This window comes from Gossypium hirsutum, chromosome A11 (genome assembly GCF_007990345.1).
Source record: "Gossypium hirsutum isolate 1008001.06 chromosome A11, Gossypium_hirsutum_v2.1, whole genome shotgun sequence".
NCBI classification, from domain to species: domain Eukaryota; kingdom Viridiplantae; phylum Streptophyta; class Magnoliopsida; order Malvales; family Malvaceae; genus Gossypium; species Gossypium hirsutum.
Window position 1 is genome coordinate 96,191,751 of NC_053434.1, and position 8,998 is coordinate 96,200,748.

Below are 8,998 nucleotides of genomic sequence, written 5' to 3' on the forward strand. Positions count from 1 at the left end.
TATATGGATTTTTTTGAGGTCGAGATTGCTCGTTATCCATGTTGTCGCCATAAGGTTGATATTCCAAATGGTTTGTTCCACCCCCACTTGCTTCGCACTGCATTACTGGGTGAACCTGTGAAGAATTAAGAAAACCATCAATCTTTTTATTTTTGAGTTCTACTTGATTAGAGAGCATGGTGACCGAATCGACGTTATAAACATCGGCTGTTTTTGTTGGCTTTATTCTCATGACTTGCCATTGATAGTTATTCGGTGACATCTCCTCTATAAACTCATAGGCATCTTCCGGTGTTTTATTGTTGATGGTTCTGCCAGCAGCTGTATCAACCGTTTGTCGAGTCGAAGGATTCAAACCATTGTGAAATGTTTGTACTTGGAGCCAAAGCGGTAACCCATGGTGGGGGCACCCTCTCAAGAGGTCCTTGTATCTCTCCCATGCATCGTAGAGTGTTTCTAAATCTATCTGCATAAAAGAAGAGATATCATTACGTAATTTATCCGTTTTAGCCGGCGAAAAATATTTTAGTAAAAATTTTTCGGTCATTTGTTCCCAAGTAGTAATTGACCCTCGTGGTAACAAGTTTAACCACTATTTAGCTTTCTTCCTCAATGAAAAAGGGAATAACCGAAGACAAATGGCATCATCAGAAATGCCATTGATTTTACATGTATCGCAAAATTCCAGAAAGTTTGCTAAGTGAGCGTTGGGATCTTCATCCTGCAAACCATCGAACTGAACAAATTGTTGTATCATATAAATAGTGTTAGGTTTTAATTCAAAAGTATTTGCAGCTACAGTAGGTCTAACTATGCTAGATTCAGTTCCTGTTAAAGAAGGTTTAGCATAATCATACATAGTGCGTGGAGTAGGATTTTGATTAACTGCAATTGCAGGAGGTAGCTGATTGCCTTGGTTTTTAGCCATCTCTTCAGTTGGGGGTTGAGTATCGTCTTCTTGCTCGTTCTCTGTGTATTGTAAGCTCCCTTTTATTTCTCTTTGATTTCTGTGAACTATACGATCGATTTCTTCGTCAAAAAGTAATGGTCCCAACGGGTTTCTTCTAGTCATAAACTATAAAAACCTGCCAAGAGAAAGAAAGAGTAGGTTAATAAATAATAAAAAAAATTAAATTGCAAGAAAAGTAAATGGCTAAAGTAATAAAAATTAAGCGCTCCTAATATCTTAGTTCCCCGACAATGGCGCCAAAAACCTGATCGCGTGATTTCGTGATAGGTTTTAAATATTTATAATTACTCGTTCTTGAACTAACTATTATCGTGATGTAGGCAAGTGTACCTATCGAACAGTAGTATAGTTTTAGCAAGACCGGATTGTCGAACCCAAAGGAACTAAAAGTACTAGTAATGACTGTCTTTTTATTATCTAGCCTAAGAATAAAGAGGTTTTGTTTTAATTGACTAATTATCTAAACTAAGAACGCATAGAGAAAAGAATTGGGGAATTGCTTTTGGGAAAAATCGATTAACTTAAGACAATACCTAAAGAAAAATCCACCTAGACTTTACTTGTTATTCTGGCTCCGAATCGGATGATTTATTCATTCAACTTGCTCCATAGAGATCCCTAAGTTATGTTATTATCTCTATTCAAGACTAATAACGTCTAATCCCTAGATTGAATAACCGAGACTTTTCTCTAATTAACACTCTAGGGTTGCATTAACTCAATCTATAGATCCCCTTATTAGGGTTCACCCTAACACTTTGTCACCCTAAGTCTAGGCGAGCAATCAACTCCACTTAATTATGACAAATGTACTCTTAGACAGGGTCTATTCCTCCTTTGAATAAGAGTATGTCTTGAATCAGTATCAAGAATTAAGAACACATAATTAAGAACAAGTTAAATATTTATCATACGATTCAGAAAATAATAATAAGATTCGTCTTAGGTTTTATTCCCCTTAGGTATTTAGGGGTTTTAGTTCATAACTAAATAAGAAAACATCTCAGAAGAATAAAGAATACAAAACATAAAGAAAACCCAAAACTCCTGAAGGGAAATTGAGGAGAGATCTTCAGCCTTGATGATGAATCCGGCTTCTGAGATGGATTAATCGGCTTTCTTGGAGTAATTCCTTACTCCGTTTCCTTTGTCTCCCTTTTCTTCCTCCTCTAGGGTGTATTTATAGGCTTTGGAATGCCTAAAAACCCTCAAAATTGGCCTTTTCTGAATTGGACTCAATTTGGGCTCGGCAGGGACATGCCTGTGGCACACACCCGTGTTTGATAACTTATACCGTGTTCGAGCCTGCCAAATTGACACAGCCGTGTGGTCTGCCCGTGTGAGGAGGTCCAGGCTGTGTTGATTTCGTACTTTGGCCCATTTTCTTTTTTGTTGGCCCGTTTCTCGTTCCTTTCACTCTCCTATGCTCTCCTAAGTATAAAACATGTAATTAAAGCATTACGAACATTGAATTCACCAATTCTAATGAGAAATCCTCCATAAAATGCATTAAACATGGGGTAAAAATATGTATAATTTACGGTTTATCACCCACGACCCTCTTGGTATTAGGGCTATCAGTAAGCTATACGGTGTCGTGCGAAAGACCATGGTACATGCACTATAACTGCTAGATCAGATATGTTACGTAGCAATGTTAGCGTATAAGTTGTACTATGCTATACGGTGAACCGCGGTACAGATGTGTAGTATAACTTCCAGATCAGATAATGGTACATAGCGTAGCTAACGTACACGCAGTACAGTACAAGGCGGTAAACCGCTATACCGTAATCAGTAATGTCTACAACCCTCAGGGTATTGGGAGCGCCCATGACCCTCTGGGTATTAGGGGCTATCAGAATGCAGATAAACTGCCAAATCGTAAATCTCCCTTCTCTTCAACATCCCACCCCAAAAGCTTTGTATGCAGATGTATGTAAAAGGATGCTCCAACTCAGAATACCAGTTCCAGAGATTTAATCAGAACAACCATTCACATTCAGTCAGTCAATACCGAATCAGGCATGTGCACACACTCATAACTCGAATTCAGTATCAAGCTTGTCACACAACCAATCACATATGACACACATATCAAGTCCAGATCAGAGTCATAATTACCTTCAGTAAAGCTTAGTCGAGGGTTGGCACCCACAGAGTCACAATTACACTTAAATCAACATAATACAATAATTTCGCAAGTTAGAACCATATGGCCGTGTGCCTCGGCCGTGTGGAATTGCCTAGGCCGTGTAGGGGTCTACACGCTCATGTGGAGGCCTCACACGCCCGTGTGAAGGCCCCATATGCCAGTGTGGAGGGGGCACACGCCCATGTGAACAGCCCATGTAACTCACTGTCCAAAAATGCTAAAAATTAAAAACAGAGGAGACACGACCTTGTGGAGTTCTCACACGCCCGTGTGGCTTCAAAATTCTCCCAAAACCCTAATTCCCAAACCCACACTGTCGTTTACCCAAGGGACATGGCCGTGTGAAGGAAATTCGACGAAAATCCCCAAATTGCACCCAAATTTTACCTGAAACCCTAATTCCCAAATCCACACGGGCGTGTGCCATGGCACACGCCCGTGTGGCCATCGAGAAGGTCACGAAACCACCCCAAAATAGCCCCGAAACCACTATTTTAGCCACCAAACTTGTCTCTAACCTTTTCCCTATCAAAAACCACCAAAAAGTGATGATTTCTCATCACTTTCATCGACTAAAAACTCAAAATCAATGGGTTAGCATTCAATTATGAAAAGCCGAAAACAAATACAAACAAAATAAACAGAAAAGGAAATTGTAAACAAGGTTCAAATCCCACACCTGATATGTGATCGAAGATGACGACAGAGTAGCGAAATTCCACAATAAGTCAGCAACTCATTTCATAGAAAACAAAGAGAGCCAAAAAGAAAAAACCGAAGAAGAAGAACAAAAAAAGAAAAAAACATGAAAAAATAGAAAAATAAAAATAAAAATAAAAAATATAATAATAAACTAATAACATGATAATTATTTTACTTGAAAAAAAAAACAAAAAAATAAAATGTTTTTCCAAAATGCCCATACAAAGACTCGAACTCAGAACCTTTAGGTATGCTAACATTTACTCAACCACCAGACTAGCAGGCCTATTCTGCCACTTAAATGCTTAGCCAAACTCATACGTGTAGCCTCCTCACTGTCTCTATGCTCAAATCCCAAAACTTCTAGGCCTAAAATTCGGGGCGTTACATAGCAATGTTGAACATAACTCAAATAGACCAAAGATACTTTCGTCTATTAGCATGTTTAGCTTATGTTCTCATACGATAAGAATTCCTTCTAAAATTTAACAGTCACATATACTTCTAAGGATAAATATGCACATAGAATGTCCAGAAGAAGTCATAGTAACTACCCGACTATAAACACTGCACTTAGCCATTAGTATAATTCAAACATTATTCAACTGTCTAATTCTATCATTATTAAGTCAATATTATCCAGTCAATAACAAAAATCAATTCAAAAGAACTTTCAGTAAATACCTTTCTTTAGATATCATACCTGAATATTTTTATTTCATCGAATTCAACTTATTCGTTAATAGCGACTTTTTACCTAATTTGAATAGTCTTCAGAACTTTTCAATATCTTTTTTATTACTATCTTCATTTGCTAGTTCATTCACTTCTCTAACCACATTATTAATCTTCCGAACACGAACTTCTGTAATTCCACACTCATAGGCTTATTCAACCCAAATCTTACAGATTTCATTGTAACATTTTACAGATAAGGGGTTGAAGGTAGTAAAGCCCCCATTTTAACTCTCTTATACATGCACTTAACACATACTATCACAAGTAGTCAGTTCATTTCTAATTTCACATTCTCAAAAAATTTAATAAACATTTACTTTTAATCACTTTTGTTCTTAACACATAGTTCATATGCCAACTCAAATCACTAATTCATAATCAAAGCATTTCATATAATAATCATAATCCAAATATCGTTACCCATATGCTCATATAATTATAACATTTATCAATAACAATATGTCATACTCTTTGATCCATACCTTTATGAGTTTCAACTCATAATCAACACATTTCCATTCAAACATTTGAGTACACATTCTGTACTATCAGAATTAACTCAGTTGGAAAGCTTATCTATCTCATCAAAACAATTTTCATCAGAGCTGGGAGATATCACACTATCGCAGGTTAAATGTGGCATATATGGCTAAACTCACATAAGCTATGTTAGTCCTAGAACCGACTAAATCGTAGCTCTGAAACCAACCAAATGTAACACCCCTCACTTGTATCCATCGTCGGACTAGGGTTAAGAGGCATTACTGGACATATCGGAACATCTTGCAAACATTTTGCAATCAAAAGTCATGCATTGTCATATCATAGTCAAACATCAACATTAAGCCCCTTTCTTAGGTCAATGAGACCATAACATACATTAGGAAGAGGTTGGGACTAAATCGAACACATACAATTTTTTTTTGAAATTTAACAATTTTTCTAAGTTACGAAGGTCACACACCCGTGTGAGCAGATCGTGTGCCTCACATGGCATTAGACATGCCCGTGTTTCTAGGTCATGGTAAAACAGGGCATACATACTGACTTATCCACACGGCCACAAGACACGCCCGTGTGTTTAGCCCGTGGTCGAAACTGACTTGGCCACACGCCTGGAACACGCCTATGTGTGCGACCGTGTGGTCTACCCAGGCTCATTACGAAATGACCCTCAAGCAACATGGCAGAGACACACGCCCGTGTGGGCAAAAAATAAGCCATTTACAAGGCCAATATGCTACCAATTTGGGTCCTCCCTACTATTCCAAAATCAAGCATCATATATGCAACATTTTCAGTCAAATTCAACTCCAAACATGTAAGAATGAATTCATAATATCATCAACCAATTTCATGCTCATTCTCTATATCAAAGCATACTAAAATCACGTGCTAAACATTACCAAATTTCCAACTATAAACCTAACAAAATGATCATTTCACTTGGCCATATACATATATATATATATCTCTAAACATATCACATTATTTGCCTTTTCAAACTGTATTCAAATAACTAATGCATCATCAATGTTATACTCATCATTTTACCTATAGGAATATGAACCATAAGTCGAAAATACATCTAATATTTCACCTCAATGTTCAAGCCAAATCATATAACAAATTACACCATACATACAACCCATGAATCATACTTCCCAAAATGAACTCAATACATAACCAAATATACACAATATTAGCATCATAATTAAACCATTTTCACATGGCTATATATATACTCAACTCACAATAATCCATATCAAAACTAGCCTATACATGTTACATAACCAAAACTCAAAGCTTTTATTTACCGAAGCAATAACCGGATAGTATGATGACATCTCCTACAACTTCCAACCCGAGCAAGTTTTTGAAACTCTATAGACATAGAAAAAAACACACAGAGTAAGCTTTGAATGCTTAGTAAGCAATAAGCAAATAAATCATTTTAATAATATCTATAAACCAATGTCACTAAACTGAATTTATCAAATCACAATCATATATACATTTATTGTACTCGTAAATTCATATAACCACATTAAATAACTCTGCTTGTCTTATTTATCAATGAATGCATAACCATGCTTTCAAATTCGAAAAACAATTGTTAACTCAATCATATAAGTCAGACTCGCATATATTCATTACATCACCAATCAAACTATGTTCATTTGTTACAAATGATACATAAGATTATATCAACTTCTTTATAAACACTTCTAAACTCGAACATCCATAATTCCCTTATTCACATAAACCAAATTTGCATATATAAACCATGTAGCCAACTCAACCATTTTAATTTCATTAACTGTTCAAGTTTTCGAACCAAGAAATCATACATCAAAGCCATGTTTCATATTTCATATATCTCATATCCGAAACATAGAACCACAATTTCATATAACGAGCATATATAAGACATCATTGATTTATATCCATTCCTGTCATTTGTTGTCATATATTTCAAATATGGTCATATGATATATACTCACCTTTTTTTTCTAAATTTCATAACAAATCCCACTTACCTAAATCAGATACAATTTCACATGGTTATTCATTTCTCGGAATGCCCGTTGAATCGTTCAAAATCAATAAGGATACTCAGATAACTCATAAGATCATACAATGCCAAAGTCCTAGATGTGGTCTTACATGTAATCAAATATCGATGTCACTGTCCCAGATAGGGTCTTACACGAAATCATATACGATGCTAATGTCCCAGACATGGTCTTACGCGTAAATCACAAATTGATGCCAACATCCTAGAGGTGGTCTTACACAATAACACATATCGAAATCCTATGTTGTGACATATGTATCCTAACTATTCCTATGGTTCGTACGGGGCTTTTCAGACATTGTCACATTATCAGAACTTTCTCAATTTCACCTGTTCGAACAATCCATGATCGGAATAGATTCTCCAAAGCTCGATTCAATTCGACATCACATATATATATTTCTTTACAACTCAGTTTAGCACATATAATGCACATACATTTCAATTTAACAACATTTATTTACTTATGAACTTACCTCATACTAACACAAACGGACCAGAACGACTATTCGATAATTTTTTACTTTCTCCGATCCAAATTTGATTTCCTCAGTTCTTGATCTAATTCAATGCAAATTCTACTTATTTAATCATATACTCAATCAAATTCATCCAAAAACACATAAATGGGCTAATTACACTTTTGTCCGTGACATTTCACATTTTTCGCAATTTAGTCCCTATTTCACAAAACACAAAATATTCAAAATTTGATCACACCCATACTTGGATGAATTTCACTAAGGTCCCTAGCAGCCCATATCTTTCATTTATTTCACATTTTGACCCCTAAATTTATAAAATTTACAATTTAATCCCAAATAGGCATTTTTACTAAAAATCACTTAATTAAATATGAAAATCTATTAACACATATTTATTTTTCATCATCAAACACAAAAACCTCAAGCTATCAACAACTGATAATCACAAATTCTTCATAAATTCTAAAAAATAAAGCATGGGCTAGCTAATTTACGAAGCAACGATCTTAAAAACATAAAATTATCAAAAACCAAGTAAAATACATACTGAAATTGAGCTTTAAAAGTGCCAAACATTCAAAGTTTCATCCATGGCTTTATTTTTTCCAACATTCAGCCAAAAATATGACAATGCGTGGCCAATTTATGAATTGTTTTATTTAATCACATATTAATACATAATTTACTATTCTAACCTTTATATTGAAAACAAATTTCAACAATACCAAGTCCCATAAATGTCCACTAACAATTAAATGGTATAATTACCATTTGAGTACTCAAGATATTAAAATCTATAGTCATTTAATGCATTTAACTTATAGAATTCAACTTTTATGCTTTACGCGATTAAGTCCTTTTATAAAATCGAGCACACAAACGATAAAATTTTCATACGAAAATTTCACACATAACAATTCACATACTTTAAGCATGGAATATAATATTAAAATATTTTTCTAACTCGAATTCGTGGTCCCAAAACCACTGTTCCGACTAGGGTCTAAATTGGGCTGTTACAAGAAGCGTTGGAGAAAAGGAATAGTGGGCCTATAGGTTGCTTCCATTGTGATGACCCACATATGATTAATGACTGTCCAAAGAAGGTCACACTCTCTACTATGGAAGCAAAAATGGAGTCAAATGAAGAGGATAACAATCTGGGTTTGGTACTAGGGGATGTCGAAGATAAGACGAGTCATGGGTTGATGTTTGTAGGCATCATTGTGGTTGGCAGAAAATTGGATGTGCTTGTAACAACCCGTTTTCAGTGAAATCAGAACAGTGGTTTCGGGATCACAAATCTCAGGTCAAATAATTTATTTTAATATTATTTTGTGATCAGCATGATAGTATTATAGTATAAAAAT

The 8,998-nt window shown here is 35.3% G+C and overlaps 1 non-coding gene across 1 annotated transcript; it reads left to right on the forward strand.

The window, feature by feature from the left end:
* The first annotated feature begins 392 nt into the window (after positions 1-392).
* Positions 393-499, forward strand: LOC121210581 (small nucleolar RNA R71). The gene has a single exon (XR_005905696.1). It is a non-coding gene; the product is annotated as a small nucleolar RNA R71 (small nucleolar RNA).
* Positions 500-8,998: the final 8,499 nt, after the last annotated feature.